At 36.4% G+C, this 20,472-nt stretch overlaps 1 long non-coding RNA gene across 1 annotated transcript; it reads right to left on the minus strand.

The window, feature by feature from the left end:
- Positions 1–928: 928 nt before the first annotated feature.
- Positions 929–19,474, minus strand: LOC116275893. Its single transcript, XR_004185343.1, has 3 exons — positions 19,376–19,474; positions 3,168–3,266; positions 929–1,506 (listed from the first exon to the last, which is right to left on the minus strand). It is a non-coding gene; the product is annotated as an uncharacterized LOC116275893 (long non-coding RNA).
- Positions 19,475–20,472: the final 998 nt, after the last annotated feature.

A 20,472-nucleotide genomic window follows, 5' to 3' on the forward strand; every position in this document is an offset into this window, starting at 1 on the left:
GAGCTTGAAACAATAAATTGCTGCTGGAGAAAACAGCATCCAGAAAACTGTGCATGACTTCACAGGATTTCTGACAGAGCCAATCTAGGACATAATAAAAGAGACTGTGGATATAGCAAAGAAGGTGAAGTATGAAGAGTTTCAAGATATGAGTCTTGGAGAAATTCAAGAGTTAACAGACACCGCACAAGAGGAATTAACAGAAGATTACTTGATAGAGATGAGTGTTTCCAAACTAGTGCCAGATAATGATGATGGGGAAGATGTAAAAGACGCAATGCCAGAAAACAAGTTGACTTTTGACAATCGGTCAGAAGGTTTCCAATTATTCAAGACTGCTTTTGAGTTCTCTTACTACAAGCAGCCTTCTTTGATATGGCACTGAAACTAAAGTACATGGTAGAAGATTTTTACCATTTAGGAACATTTTTAGAGAAATTAAAAAGCAAAAAAGTCAGAAATTATTATATATTTTCATAAAGTTGGGCCAACTATGGCTGCTTCTCCTGACTTCCCTTCTAGAACCTCCACACATCTGCCTCTCTACCCATGAGACAGCAAGGCCAGCCACTCCCCTTCCTCCACCTCAGCCTACTCAGTGAGAAGATAAGAATTAATAAATTATGATGACCTACTTCCACTTAATAAACAGTAAATATATTTTATCTTCCTTATAATTTTTAAATACTTTTTTTAAGGTTAATTTAGTGTTAGAATACAGTACATAATGCACATAACATTTAAAATATACATTAATCGAATGTTTATGTTACTGGTAAGGCTTCTTGTAAACAGTGGGCTACTAGTTAAGTTTTTCGGGAGTCAAAAGTTATACACAGATTTTTGCCTTTGTGGGAAATCAGCACCCCTAATCCCCACATTGTTCAAGGGTCAACTGTAATACATAACACATATAAATATACACATTATACATATAATAATCCAATACTCAAAAATAATAACCAGGAAAACATGCTTTTTCTGAGAAATTAATCTTTTGTTAAATTGAAAATATATTTTGTTTTCATTAGTTTTCATTAGTGACTCCTTTTTGTGAGGTCATAATAAAATCCAAAATAAGGTCCACGTGGAGGTGGAACCAGCAATAAAAAAATATTTGAATCGCTAGATGAGCGTTGAAATATGAGACCCAGAAAAAATGGTGACAGGTAATAGCTGGATGTGGAGCACAGAAAGCGGTCAAGGAGGGAACAGATGACATAGTAGAATCTGGGTAGATTTGAGTGGATGACCAGAGGACTGGAAGATACAATATAGGGAAGTTAAGGCAGACTGTTGTGACAGAAAAACGAGAGCTGAAGGTGTCATTCCTACCATGATCATTTAAATCGTAGCAGTGGGTTTAAAGCAGGTGTGGCGATTCATGTGGCCACGTGAATAATAAAATCCCCTGGGTAACCACATCAACCATACTCCTACACTCCAGGGAACATCCGGGGAAGGAAGCTGATGGACGGTAGATCCCTAGAGATGTTACACAGTAGGCTTGTGGAAAGAACAGAGGATTGTTTTGTTCAAGACAGAATTATTCCTTTCTAGTTTTGCTTTTCTGCACAACAAGAACATTATTTAGCTACTATGTATAAGCAGTTAAATTTGATTTCTTTGGTTTATAATAACATTAAGCATGCTGTTTTCGTAATTGTAATGTAGTATTTTAAAGATTATTAAAATTATTATCACAGTTGTGATTGTGCATCCCATTTCATTTTTTTTATCCTGACACCTACATTCTGACCTCAAGTTTCAATTGTTTTATAAAACTAGGCTTCTTCTTTCCTCTGGTTCTGTTTCTATTTGGATAATGTGTCCCTTGCATGATTTTGCCTTCTAACTAGAACCTTAAACGGATCTTGGCACAGAAACATTCGATAGTTTCTCACTCTTATCTGAGAGTACATCCTCATAATTCTGTGCTTCTACAATTCTAAGAGTCATCAACCTCACTAGTCTCCATTATTTTTTTCTATATAATTCCAACAATTTTCTGCCCTTGATATTGAATCACTGATGATTTGCTGGAATATAATCTGCTTGATACCACCAAGTAAATACCATGAGCTGACTGAGTAACTCAGATTTCCCATAAGTCCCCATGCATGTCATATCTCAATGATTAGGTCAGGTTCAAAAAGAGTACATATTTTTTCCGCCAAATTCTCCTTAATTAGTACAGGCTTGGTTATAGCTTCTGGTTTTAGCAGGCAGTTACCGCTGCTGGAATGCAGATTTTAAAATATCCTCTCTGGGATATGTCATGTTTGGATTAATTCCTTTTTCAGATGCAATTCATGAAATCTCTAAAAAAGCTAACCTAGAGATGACTGATTTTCTCTATTATGCTGCTCCAGCATTCGTCATGCAGAGGAAGTGTGAGCATGTGCTTGCTCACATCTTGACTTTCACTGTTATTTTATTTGTGGGTTTTTTTTGTTTGTTTGTTTTTTGTTTTTTGTTTTTTTTGTAATTGAGTAACTGGATGAGGGTTGAGGACTTCTATGATGATCTAGAAATTGCTATCTTCTTTTTTTCAGATAAAATTGGCTGTGTGAGTTCAAAGGTCTACATTTTGCACTAGGAGGTAGGATATTAGTGTTAACTTTGTTACTAAGGCATATTTTACTTTTTCATTTTTGAGACAGGGTCTTACTGCATTGCCCAGGCTGGAGTGCAGTGGTGGATTATGGCTCACCAAAGCCTCAATCTTCTGGGCTCAAGTGATCCTCTCACCTCAGCCTCCCAAGTAGCTGGGACCACAGGCATATGTCACCACGCCTGGCTATTTTTTTGTGTTTTTGTAGAGATGGGGTTTCACCATTTGCCAAGGCTGGTCTTGAACTCCTAGGTTCAAGCCATCTGCCCACTCCACCTTCCAAAATGGTGGGATTGCAGGTGTAAATTACCCTAAGACATATTTTTCAATCAAGCTTTTACTTCAGCTTTGCTTTTGGTCTAAAATTTTGGGTCTTTATCTCGATATGCTCTTGTTTGAGAACCCTTGTAGGAGATGAATCCTATTTGGCACATAAACCCCAAAACAAAGTAATCTTTAGCAAGACTTCTATATACAGAACACAGATCTGTGATTGATAGTAATGACATTCAGCAAGTACAAAGTCAAAATGCAGATATAAAGTAGCACTTACTGGTATTGGGGTTGATATTTTTGATAGAAGAATGTGTCGGAGGCCAAGATTCTAACTACGATTTTTCTGAGTTAAATTTTAGAGAACAGCTGAATTGAACTAGGGAGACATAAATTTATCATGAATAAATCTTGCAGCAGGAATGGATTCAAACTATGCAGATATGATATACAGTGAATATATTTGTGGTTAGCAAATGATGTTGCAGTTTTATGATAATAAATTTCTTAAAAAAAGAAACAGGTCTAATTCATTGTATTATTTTTAGTATCTTGCACAGTGCTGGCATGAATTAGATATTAAAACTTCCTACTCCCAGATTAAGCAACACATTATTAGAAAATGTTAGTCAATATGGATCAATATATATGCCCTAAACATTTTGCAAAGTATCAGAAATGCAAATGTTAAAAGTCATTGTCTTTGCCTAAGGTCTTTCCATTTTATGAGGGAATAACATCAGGACTGGAGAAAGAAGAGGGGACAGTGTTGAGTAAAAGTGATATGCAAGTGGAAGAAAAGTATGAGGAATAGAAAATGTACACGAAGCAAGAAATAACAGAGTGATGTGAAGAAAAAGGAAAGAAGCACAGTAGTGAATACTAAAGAGGCCGGAGGATGATGCAAAAGAAGGATAAACAGATGCAAGTGGAGGAGTAAGGCAGAAAGGAAAACCAGAGAAAGCATTAAGGACAAATTAGACCACAAGGAGGACCAAAGGGAACACGACTACAGCAAAATGTTTCTATATCTGCTGTAATTAATTCATTACAATAGATGATATATGCTTTTACTCTAATCAGTTTAGTAGTAACTGATTTGAAATTGTTAAGATACATAATTTTGAGATTTCTTTTAGAAATTATAAATTGGTGGCAGCAAATGAATAAATGACCACTATGTAGAAAACAATTGTTAAAATTTAAAAGGATAAATTCTTGACAGAAAGCTGCTGCAATAACAATCACTATCTTATGTAATAAACACAGACCTTCCATTAGCTCCAATTTAAATCAAACTGACAGGTCTCACTAAGAATTTGTTATGAATACTAAATATTCTTATAAAATTATGTAAGAAATAAATCTTCTTTATGAAATAGCAGTCATATTCCTGAAATAAAACGTAGATACTAGGTTGTTTTACCCACTCCACTCCATTGGAGACTGACAATTAATTATAAAATGTGCACTCATATGCAATAATGCAATTAGTACATATAAGCATATTACTCTTTCTCTCACACAGGCACACACACACACACACACACACACAAAACCATTCATGCACACACACAGTCATTGCATATGGATAATTTTAATTGTTGCTACTCTTTTCAACTGTCATTACCACCCTTGTATCTTTTTCTTTGTGACTAATTGCTCCCCACTGTTAGAATGCAATGAGCTCTGATAATAAAAAGAGAAACTTCTTGAGATTTCTCTCCCACGTTCCGCATATCCCTCAGCAAATTTCATCTTTAGTCTTTTAAGCTAAGAACAAAAATGATGAGAGAGCATCCCTGTCACCTCACTGAAACCATAACCATTCATCATTGTTGCACAGTCAAAATGTCACGTTGGTGACAGCCCCAAACATTGCTTCTTTGTACAGCCTTGACCTCTAGCAGTGGGTACAAACTAGCCCCAGGTGTGGTTTTGTCCAAGTGGATCTAAGTACTTCTGCTGCATTTTCAGAAATTCCAAAACCTAAAATCGTCTCGTGAAAAGGAAGCACATGCAATCTAGTCATTAATTTCAGTACCTTGTTATTGTAGAACAGGCTAAAGCATGTGCAGTGAGTTGTTCATTAATATCAGGAATTGACAAAGTCTGGAAATGTGCCTAGAAATCAAAATCTATCATAACGCCATTATAAAATAAAGGATCCGGAAGTAATTGATACTACAACGAGAAAAATAAATGCTGTTTATGATTGTTTGCTAAATCTATTTCTGAAATATTTTATGATTATAAAATGATTGACATGCAAATAACCCTCATGATTTTAGGGTAAAAGCTAAAAATTAAATTATACTTATATGACCTGAATCAAGACAGTGGAATAAAACAGTAAATATTCATGAATGCACACATAGAGAGAAATGTATTTTTTTGTTTCCTAAGATTTGACTGTGTTTCCTGAAAACCCGGTGGGTGGTTTTAAACTGGCAAGGAGGAATAATCAAACTTGTTTACGATGTGGCAGCCCATATCAGCATCCTATTCCACACAGTCCTTGAAAATCTTGAAAATGAACACATCAGCATTATCATTACCTAGATATACATCCTAAGTGAATTTGCACAGCTAGAATGTAGGATTAATGGGAACAATTCAAAAGCATTCTTCCTTGCCTAGAAATTAATTTATATGACCCTCTTATATTCAAATCTTCCATAGTATAGTAAAGGTGCCTTCTCACACTTTCCCCCTATCTTGAGCTTCTGCCTTCCTATGTTTTTAAACTAAGTTACTCTCTATTTCCTGAAAATGCCTCCACTTCTAACACTGAGTCTTTACCCACGGAGACCCAAAGCCCTGAATCTAACTCATCAGTTTTCCTAATATCTGGATACTTCTCACTTCTCTAATCTTAGTCTTCCTTCCTTCTCAAGAATCCTACGTGGTTAAAATCTTACTAGACTGAGTCATGCATTCTCAAAAGGATGATATTGTCCACAATGTGGCTACGACTGGCTCTTGAGGGGGAAATGTTCTTCAGAATTACAACAGTTTGGGTCTCCACCGTTTAACACTACAGGACAAGATCTTCATCGCTGAAATTGCATTTCATGAGAGAATGGTGGCGATTTTGTAAAAGCATCTAAAGGGATCCTGGTAGGGAGAGGAGTGATAATGAAAAGAAGATTGGGAAACACTGGGCACAATCATCATCCCAATTGCCCTCAATATATTTGGAAAGTTGTGTATCAATACACATGTTGTTTTATTTCTTTCCAAGATAACTTTGTTCAACACTTGGTGACTTATCTTTAGAAAATCCTCCCATTCTTCTACATACAGCTCAAATGTAAACTCTTGTAGCTTTTGTGGATACAATCACTCCACCTTCACCAGGACAAAAACTTCTTTTTCCATGTGTCCCCATATTTTCCAGGTACTTGGCATGCTATGGACCAAATGTTTCTGGCTCCCCCAACAATTTATGCATCGAAACCCTGATTTCAGTGTGAAAACGTTTGGAGGTGAAGCCCTTGAGAGGTAATCAGGTCAGGAGGATGAAAGCCCTCAGGAATGGGATTCATGCCTACACGAGAAGAGGAGAGAGAGCTAACAAGTACTCTCTCCGCCATGTGAGGGTGCAGTGAGGAGGTGACTCTGCAACCCAGAAGGGAGTCCTCACCAGAACCTGATCGTGCTGGCAACCTGGCTACCAGAACTGTAAGAAATATAATTCTGGGGCGGGGGCAGTGGCTCACTCCTGTAATCCCAACACTTTGGGAGGCCGACGTGGGCGGATCACTTGATGTCAGGAGTTGGAGACCAGCCTGGCCAACGTGGAGAAACCCCATCTCTACTAAAAATAGAAAAATTAGCCAGGCGTGGTGGCAGGCACCTGTAACCCCAGCTATTTGTGAGAGAGCCTGAGGCAGGAGAATCGCTTCGCTTGAACCTGGGCGGAGGAAGTTACGGAGATCGCGCCATTGTGCTCCAGCCTGGGTGACAGAATGAAAAAATAAAATAAAATCTGGTTTTCACGGCCTCCCAGGCTGTAGCCTCGAACTCCTGGGCTCCAGTGGTCCTCCTGCCTCAGCCTCCCGAGTAGCTAGGACTACAGGCATGTGCCACCACACCCTGCTAATGTTTTTATTTTTATTTTTATTTTTGTAGAGATGGGGTCTTTCCCAGGCTGGTCTCGAACTTCTGACCTCAAGCAATCCTTCCACCTTGGCCTCCCAAAGTGCTAGTATTACAGACATGAGAATTTTTGTTGTTTATAAACCACACAGGCTATAGTATTTTGTTATAGCAGCATGAACTAATATATGTCATCACTGTATATCCATTTATTTATATATTGTTCTTCCCTGTGATAATGTGTCTTCATATTTAAGTCTATACTATCTACATCTTTATAATCCTCATAATACGGAGTTGTTACCAGACTAAGCAAGATGGTTTAAAGATTAGGAAAATAAAAGCCTTTGGATAAAAAGAGTAACTGAAATATTATCGTTTTGATGTAGAGAAAGAATAGGTAAAGATATAATCCTGCTTAATTTCAGATCAAATATAGGCTATTTTGCTTACCTAGTATGAAACAGGATTATGAAGGCCAAATTTTGGTTTCTAAAATAGAGCGAATATTGTGACTTTTCATAGGTGCGATCATTGCACACTACAGCCTCAAATTCCTGTACTCAAGCAAGCCTCCCACCTCAGCCTCCCCAAGTAGCCAGGACTATAGTTATTCACTACTGTGCCTGGTTCTATATTGTATACTCATGTATAAATATTTTATAAGTAATATAAATAAGAAATTATGATGTATTTACGTAATACAATAATATAATGTATTGTATTTATTAGTCATCAAATAAATCTCCTAGTTTTAGAAGAAATTTAACGTAGAGGAGAGACTGCTTTATCTCCCAAGTGTTAAAGAAAATATAAAGTGAACACATGTATCAGTAAGGAAGGTTAAATTATAAGTCAGGCCTGCTTCAGTCTTTTTTCCAAGTTAATTTATAAATGGCATTTTTAAAAAATTAAATGCATCAAGTAGAATTTTAAAAGTAGTCAAAGAGGAAGTTTAAGATTCCAACAAAAGGAAACATTGTATATTTACTTAAATCACAAAGGCAGACAGATGTAATTCTAAAAGTCAGTGAAGAAATTTAACATAAAAACAAAATAATAAAAATGTTAAAATTCATTAAAATGCTTACTGAATGCTAGAGAGTTGAAGTCCTTTATTAACACTCTTCATATTGGCCTATTTTACAGAAGGGATGAGATTATAAAACTATAAAAAACCAATATGTCTAAAAAAAAGGAGAAGACTGTATATATATATATATTTATCTGTGTGTGTGTGTGTATATATATATCTGTGTGTGTGTGTGTATATATATATATATAGAGAGAGAGAGAGTTCTTAATCTCGGCTCACTGTAACCTCTGCCTCCTCAGTTAAAAATGATTCTCCTGCCTCATCCTCCCAAGCACCTGGGATAACAGGCACACGCCACTATGCCCAGCTAATTTTTTTGTATTTTTAGTAGAGATGGGGTTTCACCATGTCGGCCAGGCTATGTTATTAATATTTATATCTGATACCATGGTATTGGACATTTCTTGTCTTAATAGTATAGATTTCTGGGACTCAGAACACAATAAGCCAAAGCACATAGCCTTGACATGCTGAGTACTTTGAACAGGAGGACACTGGAAGACTTCAGAAACAAGATCGCACCTTCTCCCATCCTCCTGTTTCCTGCCCCTCCTTCGTCCCTGAAGTGAGTCATAGAAACCAGGATTCTTCATTAAAATTGGTTATAGAAACTAGAACCCCTCTCCCGCAAACTAAGCTATAAAACTTAGAAAGTTCCCTCCTTCCCTTCTCCCTTAAAGATCCTCATTCCAGCGGGTCCTACCCAATACCTAAGAGTAAGGAATGCCACTCAGAGAGGCCTAGAAAATCTGGACAGACAGCCTTCATTGGGCTTCCCCACTTTGTCTATCACTATTAGTCAAGCCCTTTGTCCAATCATATTTCTACACAACTGTCCATTCTTCATCAAACCTAGTCATAAAACAGACAGTTTTTTCTGGATCTTTGGGTCTTCATGTTATGAAGGCCCCTGTGTCACATAAATCTTTGATTAAACAAACTTGCTGTGCTTTTCTTTTGTTATAGGAGTGTCAACTGTGATCCTTATGATGAGGAAAACTGCCATAACTTTCCATGCTTACAAGATTCTCATATTTCAAAACATTCTTCAATTTCTAGCATAAGCATAAATTTTAATGAAATTAAAGAACGTATCTTTGTCTAGTTGAAAATAATCTAAATGCCCTTTTTTGGCTGAAAAGGAAAAGGCCCAACACACAGTGGCACATGGAATTCTAGATAAATCAGGGTTAGAGATGAAATAAATACACTTAGAACAGTTAGTTCCATAAGCGTTCTCAGTAGGATGCACTGCTTCTTATTGGAACAGAATTCCAAAGATCATCTCAAATCTTTGCATTTGTTAAGAATTGCACTTAACCACATATACAAAGTGTTCTTCTATTTTGATAATTAACACATTTCTTGGTAGCAGCTCAATAAGAAAAACAGTTTCTTCCTCTATTGTGCTGTGGACTTAATCTCAACAGGGTGCCTCTCCCTGCCCACCCTAATTAAGAAAACTGGCATAGAAAACTTTCTGCAGATGGACCAACAGCAAGAGCTGCACAGATTTTCTTCATGAGCTTAATACTTCTATCAGCAGCCCACATCACTTGAAAATCAGTAGTGCTGTCTATACTCCACAGGCCTTCAGAGCATCCAAGCTCCCTGCCAGTGCTTCCTCTACGATTACTACTGAGATTCCTCTCAAGGTTCTCCAGAACAGTCTTCTACATGTTGGCTTTTTTTGAAACTATTTTCTCTGTTTTTTTCCTGGTTCCCACACTGTGTAACTCTTGCCAAGAGACTACTCCTGCCATCGTCATAGTCACACATCAGAATTGGGAGAATGAGAGGCCACAAGACTGAAGAAGATAATGAGCAAAAGGAAGTAGCTTCTAGCTTAAAAAAATTCATCTGGTTCACCTTATTTTTCAGTCTTTATATATATTATATCATATCATTTTGGCAAGTTTACCCCACAGGAGTAGTCCTGGCTTTATATTTATAATTTATAATTTATAATTGTCTGTTAGGAGAAACAGCAAGACAAAACCAAGTATCTCAATTTTATCCCAGCTGCTGCCATTTGGATAGCTCATCTTTCTTTCTGTCCTCCTTTGGTTTGTGTAAAGAAATGACTAATGCATTCCCAGTCTGGTTCTCTTACTTCATTCTAGTGCTGGTTAAAGACGGAACTTGTTGTAGAAGTTCCATCTTAAAATAGTGTTTAGAATATAAATGCTTAAGATAAGCTATGTATTGCCTCTGTGCTACCTAGTTTTCACTTATAATCTCTAATATGAAGAGAGATTAAGGGAAACACACTTATATGAAGACTGTTGCTGTTCCCTATTTTCATAGCAACAACCCTTGGAAAATCTTGTAAGGCATCTGCATACAATGTCTGATGATACATTCTAATTTTCAGTTATCATGATAAAAAATCATGTACAAATTTATAATAACTTAAGAAAATATAAGGTGATATTAGCCAGAAATATTATTTGCATAAAATATAACCCGTTTTAATTAGTAAATCAAAAGACATGTGACTCAGCTTTTGAAGTATCACAGTCTCCAGAGCCACAACACTAGGCTTGGAGGATACACAGCCAGAAAGGACATCCAAACCACACAGTAGAGTTGCTGCTTTGGTGCCTTGTTTGGAATTTCCTCCCAAGACTAAGATGTCAGAAGTCTTGGATGTTGAAGGTTCAAGGCTGAGTCTATCTCAAGAAATTGCCCTCAACCAAAAGAAGATGCCTCATCTAAGATTCTGCCCTGTCTTTAGAACCAACCCACATCTGATGACTGGTTAAGATGGATACAAAGTCTGGCTCCTTTTCTGAATTTGGAAAAACAATGAATTGCTATCCCAGCTCTTAAGTGTCCCATGGGATAGGCTGAATGCTCTGATGCAACTTGAGGAAAGCACAACTTCTCTTTCTGTCCAATCCTGTGTCCTTCACGCTTTTATAAACGGGTCTCTTGAAGTACTCCCAGGTGAACTCTAGTGGGTGTATCTGTATCTCAGAATCTGTTCATCAGGGAGTCCCACCAAAGGCATGGAAGGATTCTCTCAGCAGTGACCCCACTCATGAAGCTATGGTAAGAGACACAACGTCTGGCAGCACTGAATAGAGCACTGGATTCCAGAAACTGCCACTGCCACCAGAAAGCCACCCTCTCCACTAAAAAATACAATGCATGTCACCTGTATCTTCCAAGTGAAAGTCTCTACCAACATTGTAAACATTGCCTAGTCTACTCCTTGGGTGGGCCTTGGAAGCAGCCATGTATCACGTTTGCCGATATCTTTAAACACACTTTCTTTACTGTGGAGCTCATTACAATATGAATCCTTCTCCAAGATATAAATAAGAAACTTAGTTTTCTGATTTCTTTTGCTGTTAAGGGCGCAGACATACAATCTATGCAGCAGCCGTAGCATATACTCAAAAGATATTTTCTTTCAAAAGAAAATATAGCACAAGTTCTAAATTACATTCAAATTAATATTTGAAAAACATTCATTTGTAAAGGTGAGTTTCTTATATAGTTAAATTGTGGTCTGTTTAATGAGAGCAAGAATTTTGATAAAATCTGATTATTATTTGTCTGAATTCCTGTATACAGCAAAATACTAAATAAGGAAACCTTAGCTGTCCTTTCTTTGGAGAGTTTTTCTTAATGGAATTATTGTAGAAATGAAACATTCATATTAGAACAAAGTAGAGACAATGAAATTCTGGTATGTAATTTTTTAAAATCTATTTTTGTTTGTTAACATCATATAAATTTAAAGTTACCCCGAGTTATAGAGTGGGACAGATAATCTTCATTTAGCCAAATTAACCAAATGCTTTAGTTTTTGTTTTGTTTTCTGAATAAAATAATATCACATAGGACCACAAGTGTTTCTCACAGACACTCCTACCGGGCATTAATAGTAATTATGTAATATAAGAGGCATTTTAAGAGATCAGAATTGAGTAAGAGGTCTTATGCAAAGCTGTTAACCAACTACAAGTAAGTAAAATTATGATTTTGGATCCACTTATTCTTTGGTACAATGTGTGTTGTTGATTACATAATGTCTGTGAATGGCTCTATTTCTAATATTCCACCATTCTATGATTCCAGAAAATGTTGTTTAAATCAAGTATGATAAGGTTCAGGTGGAACGTTAATGTAGACAAATCTTCAGTTTGGCAGCTGACAGAAGATATGATTCTTTCAAGACAAAAGGAGAAAGCAGCAGCCTTTACACAATGAATATTGACAAATTTAGTAAGCAACAAGAGGGCCTGGAGGCAACGTTGGAGGATCTGCAACATCTGTTGGTGGCTCGCCTCCAATTCTTCAGTTTTCTCTCATCACCTCCAGTCATCTTGGCCCATAGAATCTTTCCAGCTCCAAGATTAAGCATGTTCATGTATCTGAGTATATTCTGACTGTGGGAAATCATAATTATATTCAAGAAGCTGTCTCGTGACTTTGTACCTTGTCCGGACCCCAAATCTATGTTGTCCAATGTGGATTTCTGGTTTCCAACATTGTTCCTTTATTGCTGTAAACCAAGGAGTGATAACCATAAACCAAGAGCCTCCAATTTTATTCCTGTAACACTGAAGTTATTCCTTTCAAGTCTTCCCTATCATGTCTCAGAGTGTGGTTTCCCTATTCTTCCTCCTCTTATTTTTCCCCAGCACAAGCAAATAAGTAGTTTTCTATTCTCTGTTGAAAATACTGAGTACCTAAAATATGACATATATTTTAATATTCATTTTTGTATAATATCTTATTCAATCATCACAACTCTACTGTGATAGATACAGTTTGTTCTCATTAAACAGTTGAGAAATATCCTCAGTGAAATAAAGTAAATAATCCAAGACCATACTGCTATATTATGTCAGAACTTGGGTATACAGATCTCCAAACTTGAATATAGATAGATAGCTCTATAGACATATATCTCCACTATATGTGTGTGTGTGTGTGTGTAAGACTGATTCCAAAACTTTGCTCTTGGAATACACAGGAGGCAATTACCTAATCTTATTTTTCTCCCCAATTTAGACAAGTTGCTTTAATTTTGATTGAGATCTCTGTGCTTTTGGATGTATGTGGCCTAACACATCTCAGGTAGGCAGCCTCCACAGCTCATCTATTCCCTCAGTAACTATGCTGCCAAAATCTTGAACTTCCAAACTTATCCATCACAACCCAGAGCACACATACACACACAATATGCATGCTTAGTCTCAGTCTATGTCCTATTCATGGAACAGCCTCTGAGCCATGGTTGCTACCTAGAGCCTTATGACATATTTGAGTCTTGGAACTTTGTCAGCTGGTTGACATACCACACCTCACTTCCCATGTCATTTGACATCTTCCTTTCCCAGGTAGCAAACTCCCTCTTGCTACTCCTTGCTCCTCTTATTATTAAAGAAATACATTGAATTATTTTATAGGATTTATAGTGAAATATTTATATTTCCTATAACATAAATACTGTGTACACTTTCCTTTCGTTTTTATTAAATGCTAATATTGACAGTGGGTTCAAGTGTTAGCCTAATCTCCTGCAGCACTTCTCGTAATAATTTAGGCAGCCATTGATAATAATTTTCTGTGTCTACAATTTCATTCGTGGTTACAATATGATGATACTACAATTCTATTAACCATTTTTCCTTTATCAGCTGGAATTCTTAATTTAAAAAATATTTCATCAATTATTTAGTTGCAGTTGTGTAAGAATATTAGGATGATTGCTAGAGTCCTTCCCTTTCTTTCTCATTTTACAGAATGCACTGGTTACCTAGTATTCACTGAATGTGATTAAGGCATTTTTATTAAGTAAAAAAATTATCATTTTTATCACTAATTAATGTCAGTCAATTTTTCAGTAACTTCCACTTGTTTTGCTACAATTGCCTCATCCTAACAATAGAATCCTCTTCCAATTGTACCATGAGAGCTTTTGATATGTAGTTTTTGAAATCTTCCTTAATTTTTTAGGATAATAAGTTGTTTGAGACCAATTCTGTACATTTTTTCCAAGGTATTCAGATTTAATCATTTATCTGGGGTCCCCTGATTTATTTTCACATAAAATGCTATATAAGAGGCTACAGTCTGCTTGCCAAGGTGGTCAGTATTACTGGGTTTGTCATTGTTTTTAGGCTTTTTAGAATATGAGGATTGGAAACATATATGAATATAAAAGATAAAATATTTTATGTGTGTAATGGTATTTTTTATTGCCAAAGCCAAACTAACAAAATATTACCACCAATAGACGTACTATGGATATTGAAATAGTGATATTTAGTGGTGAGATATTTTTTTCCTTTGTTGAACTAAGCACTTTTACCCACTTCTCCAAAGTCAATTTTTAAACCATTCATTTCCAACATGGGAAAAATTATATTTCTTTTCATTTATATGGCAGTGTTATGATTACACTTTTATAAAAATGTGAAAATGTTTTAAAAATTAAAATGTTGCAGTCAGCTTTCAATTATCAGAAAGCAGCTTCTTCTTTGGTATATCCTAGCTTTGAAAATTATTGAGGAAACTTCTAAATGATTTATTTTATTGGCAAAACTTTCTGAAAATGACACAGAAAAAATTAAACAAAATCTTTAAACAGTGTTAGTAACCAAGGAGTGTGCATAACAACCAAAGTCAGTGCAATCCCTGACATGCCCTTTGTCCAAGCGCCAAGGGAATAATTAAGGGGCATGTTGAATTTCACTGCAAAAAGCAGAATACTATTTTGTGCATCAGACTGCAGCATAAGACTCAGGACCTGTGAAGACCATGCGGAACAATGGGACCATCTGTAGATGAGTGAGTGACGACATTTTTGAAGCATCTGTGATGACATGGGTCATTCACCCGGATTTCAACTATCTCACCCCATCACTGGGGTTCAGCTGAGTAACTCTGAAGCAACCCATTGAGTAGCTACTATTGACATTTTCTAAAAATAAGACATGAGAAAGGAAAGTTTCAACAGAATTCTTCAATTCATTTCTACTCAATAAACATTTTTGAAGGCTCACTGATGTGCACTGTCTTTGCCGATCTATGCATCCCTCTCATCTATTAAATGTTCATCCTGCTTCAGATCCCTGTCAGATCTATTCTTCATGCTGCTGATACAAGAATCTTTTTCAGACATACTTCTGGTAGGGTCACTTCTCTACCTAAAACCTCCAGGATAAAATTATTGAATTTTATCAATAATATTTTATTTCTGTAGCAAGAAATAAAATGTCATTAATGATTTGTTCCCTCCATCTCCTCTCATATCTCCTACTTATCCCCATGCCCCTGACATGCAAAGTTATTTATATGTCTTCTGGTGCTGTTCTCACCTGAGTCATTTGTGCAATGCTTATGTTATATTCTCTTCCTGAAATGGTCATTCTGACTTAAATGGATTATATGCTAATTGGCTTTTTGATAACTCACACATTGCTTTCTACACAGAGTCTTCCATGATTTTTCAAGCTTGCTTAAATGTCTGTGGGTTCCTTCCATTATAATGCCAGTGATTAAAAGGTAGGAGGCTGGTTTATAAGTCTCTTTATATAACCACCCCCCCACTTCTGCAACAGTACTAGGTAAAACAAAATGTAAAAAAATAATGTTTTATTACTCAACCAACTCTACAATATATCAAACAGCTGCCATTCCATTAGAGCCCTGGGCATCTCAAAGACTTACTCATCATCTCTGTTTCAAGGGTATGTGAAAGAGAAGATTTCTTAGTAGAAAGCTTTGTAACTATTTGAAAAGCAAACAAAGAATGTGAAGCATGAAATGGATTACATGGAGTAGTTTTATACTTGTCAGAAAGAAGATAGATTTCTGAATCTTAAGAGCAGCAGTTCCTTATTTTATTGATTTCTAGTATAAGTGAGATATCTAAATTTAAAAGCAAATAACAAAGGGATTCCATAAACAGATAAATATTATATTTGCATTGACAGTTGTCATTGCCTCATTGCTTTTGAGGGTGCCAAGACATAATCCAGGCTGTCTTCCTACTCAAGCCACTGGAAAAGCACTAGACCTGGAGATGCAGGTGACTTCCAAACTGAAATAGCTGAATAGTAGCAGAAACTGAAAACATGTCTCGGTTTTGAACTATTAATCCACTGTGCATTTTACTAGAGTAAGGGCTATCAAATTATAAATAATACATATCACAGTAAAACACCTTCATTAAATAATTTTAGTTTCACAATAAAAAAATTCATTATTGACCAGCATTTAATTTTAGACTCAAAATTCATAAAAATATTAGGTTATACTTTTCTTTTTTGCATATATATTTAATACCTATTTTTAATTTCTTTTCAAATTGAATGATGTTTTAGACCTTATATGAACAGCTTGATAGTTCTTTACAAGAGGTAGTCTATTTGATGGTCCAGTTAAGAAAACTGTGTTTATCTTACAGCACTGAGTAAGGTTAGTATGTTACAAACGAAATTAATGAGGGGAGAATGGAGCAACCAACTTTTTACATAAGAAAATAGGATTATTTGGCCTGGCACGGGGCTCACGCCTGTAATCCCAGCACTTTGGGAGGCCAAGACGGGCGGATCACGAGGTCAGGAGATCGAGATCATCCTGGCTAACACGGTGAAACCCGGTCTCTACTAAAAATACAAAAATTAGCCCGGCGTGGTGGCGGCGCCGCCTGTAGTCCCAGCTATTCGGGAGGCTGAGGCAGGAGAATGGCGTGAACCCGGGAAGCAGAGCTTGCAGTGAGTGGAGATTGCGCCAGTGCACTCCAGCCTGGGACAGAGCTAGACTCCGTCTCAAAAAAAAAAAAAAAAAAAAAGGATTATTTGAAGAGAAGTAAAAAATCAAATACAAATGATCAAAAATGTCACAATAAAGAAGATTTGAGAAAGAAGAAAATAGAAATGAGTTAAGAGGCATTATGATGTTCAATACTGCTTATAAATATTAAGTAGAAAAGATACAAAAAAATGATATTGATATATACTACGGCCTGAATGTTTGTGTTCCCTCAAATTTCGTATTAAGTATAAATTAGGTACCAAAACTCATATAGGTATGGTGTTAGGAGTTGAGGTCTTTGGGAGGTGAAAGACCCTCTTATGTAATTGGCGCACTTACAAAATCGGCCCAAAAAAGCTCCTGTGTTCCTTTCACCTCATGAGGACACAGGGAGAAGGCACTGTCTGTGAGAATCTGTGAGAAAATGGGCCCTCAGCAGACACCGCACTTGCCTGCGCCTTGATTTTGGATTTCCCAGCTCCCAGGACTATGAGAAATACATTTCTGTCGTTTATAAGCCACCCAGTCACCCAGCTGATGTATTTTGTTACAGCAGCTTGACTAGGCTGCAACAACCTGGTAAAAACATAAGAAATTCTTTTTATCTCTGAAGGTATTTTTTTAAAATACTAATTCAATGATACGGTGAGTGTCAAGGCTTGGTAGTTTCTAAAATACCAAATAATGTTAAATGTTTACACTGTGTATGCACAGTGGTTGTAGAATCCCTGAAGGATTTCAGTAAATTTTAGATTAACATTCATATGCCTGAAATGCAGAGATGCAAACATGGTTGTAGGATGTGGGCAAAACTGCGAGACCTCTCACACGTAATTCTTTACTAAGTAGACATGGGTAAAGGAAATACGTTGACATAATAATAATATAATGTATAATATAATAAAGTGATGTTTCAAACATATAAACATATTTGCATGATGTTACAGATTCTTGGATATATATAAGAAAAAAGCATTATCTGAGAATGTCCTTCACTGTTAATTCCTTTCTTTTCTAACTAGCTATTAATAGCTATATATTTGAGGGCTTTTTTCTCCACTTGTGATTGTGCTGTTTTTGTGATATAATTCTATCATTAAAATGGCCTATGAAATACTATTATTCTGGCCGGGCGCGGTGGCTCAAGCCTGTAATCCTAGCACTTTGGGAGGCCGAGACGGGCGGATCACAAGGTCAGGAGATCGAGACCATCCTGGCTAACACGGTGAAACCCCGTCTCTACTAAAAAGTACAAAAAACTAGCCGGGTGTGGTGGCGAGCGCCTGTAGTCCCAGCTACTCGGGAGGCTGAGCCAGGAGAATGGCGTAAACCCGGGAGGCGGAGCTTGCAGTGAGCAGAGATCCGGCCACTGCACTCCAGCCTGGGCGACAGAGCGAGACTCCGTCTCAATAAAAAAAACAAAAAAAAAAAGAAATACTATTATTCTATATTTTGTCCCATTTAGGATATGGCTCTAACGACTCTCCTGTCCTTTCACCTTGCAAAATAATCAGTAAATTTAAAATCGCTTCCTCTCTTCCATTAGCGTTTTCCCCATCTTTGAAGCATTCACACAAGATGCCTTACATTAGCAATACTCTTCCAATGATTTCTGTGACTGCTGGTTTGTTACAAAAGCTGCTAATTCTTCTTTGCTCCCTTCCAATTATGTTTAATAATATCCCTAATGTCAAGCAATTCCTCCTAATGGGAGGATGTTTTACTCACTACACTCTACTATGAAGTAATATAAAAAATCTTATTAATTTGAACTAATAACTTCCCTTTAGTATGTTGCAAAATTACATTAAAACTGGATTTTTAAAATATTAGAGTTCATATTATGTACTTCATAATACATTTCCTAAATTTAATTACTACAATATTGAAAGACTGAAGTATGCTTGAATATTAAAAATTCCCCTTAGCAAGATCTACATCATTTTGAAGCCAGGTTCTGGAATTGAGCAGATGTCAGATGTAAAAATTCATAAATCTTACAACGTTTAAGTTAACTTTGCAGGATAAATAAAAATAAAAAGTTTCCTTTTGACTTTTTAAAGAAATATGCAACACTAAAAATATTTTTTCCCATGTAGATATAAAAGTTACTCTATTTTTGGATAGACAGATTCAGCATTAGTTGTATGATTATCGTTTTCCTCAATTTTTATACTTATTTTTCTGCATTGAAATTAATTTTTAAAACTTTATAAGTGAGAAATTTACAAGGCTAACTTGAGAAATGTGATCCTTTGGAAAGAGGCGTTTATGACTTTTAGTAAGAGTGATGGAGAAATTGACTAAATTTGTAAACACATATTTTTTTCAAAATTTGAATGCAATAAATATGTTATAAACAAGATGCATTATCTACTGTATTTAAATAAGATAATACAAAATTAACATATCCATGCATCATTGCTAAGAAATTTCTTCTTTTTGTATTGGACTTATAAATGTAGACACCTTCATCTCTCTATTATTGAAACATTTAAAAAAATACTGACCTTTTATTTGATGTTTAATCTTTCATCTTATTCCACAAACTCAGGAATCAGCTCTATCAAGCCAGGGCTTTCTGATGTGTTGTTTCACTACCACATCACCAGCACCTAGAGAAGTGTCAAGTGCACAACAGGGGGTCAATATGTATTTGTAGAATGAGTGAGTAGATATCGGTTTCCAAGTGAATTAATACCCACATACAATTCAATTTTCAAAAGTGTGTTTTTCCATAACAAGCATAACACCTGGTTATTTCCCTAACGTTCTAAAATCTTAAAATTCATAAAGATGCATTCGCATGGACACTCCAGTGTTTGGTTCACTGAAGAGTTACCAAGTTTCAGTGAAAACAAAGATGAAACCACACCTATTCAGGACACAGACCATAATCAATGACAGTTCTGATATCCCCCGGGACCCAGTCTGTGTTTCCTAGAACCTTGAAGACCGTAGTAAGCCCACTCCAGTTTCCAGTACCCCTGTGCCACACAGGAGGTTGCCAGTCTCCTATTTCCTCCCACAGACATTGTTTTCATGTTATTCGGTATGTCCTCAAGTCCCCGTTTTTTTCCACTGGCAACTTTCCTCCTGAAATCTCTCTGCTGCATCTTCTGAAATCGTATTTCCCAGTTTAAAGGAAAGACTCCGAATCTCTTCAGGAAGCGTATCTCCTTTACCACTTTGCCTTCCAAGGACGTGGCAACCTTTGGACCCTTTGTGTAGAACAATCATCAATTTTAGAAAAATTTGCACTAGGTCATGTCATGAAAGTAAGAGTTGGCTGCTGTCAGAGTCTCTGAAATTAATATCAGTGAGGAGTGGAGATTTCATATTTTAGTTACTGTAGATTGAGTTAGGAGCACAAGAAATACTTCAGAACCAACCCTTCTCACATTATTGAGTCTTCTGTTTTAGGATTTTATCAATTGATTGTCTTCCTTAATTCCCCTTCAGCCTGTTGCGTAGTTGTTCATCACTGTCCCAGGAACTCCCTTTTCTCCTTATTGGATCATATCTGTATCACTAGGGTCAGGCCAGGAAAAGAGAAATCACTGTAATTATTTCACTGAGAGTGACATTAATACCAGGGATTGGATTC

The sequence above is a fragment of the Papio anubis genome, chromosome 7 (genome assembly GCF_008728515.1).
Source record: "Papio anubis isolate 15944 chromosome 7, Panubis1.0, whole genome shotgun sequence".
Lineage (NCBI taxonomy): Eukaryota > Metazoa > Chordata > Mammalia > Primates > Cercopithecidae > Papio > Papio anubis.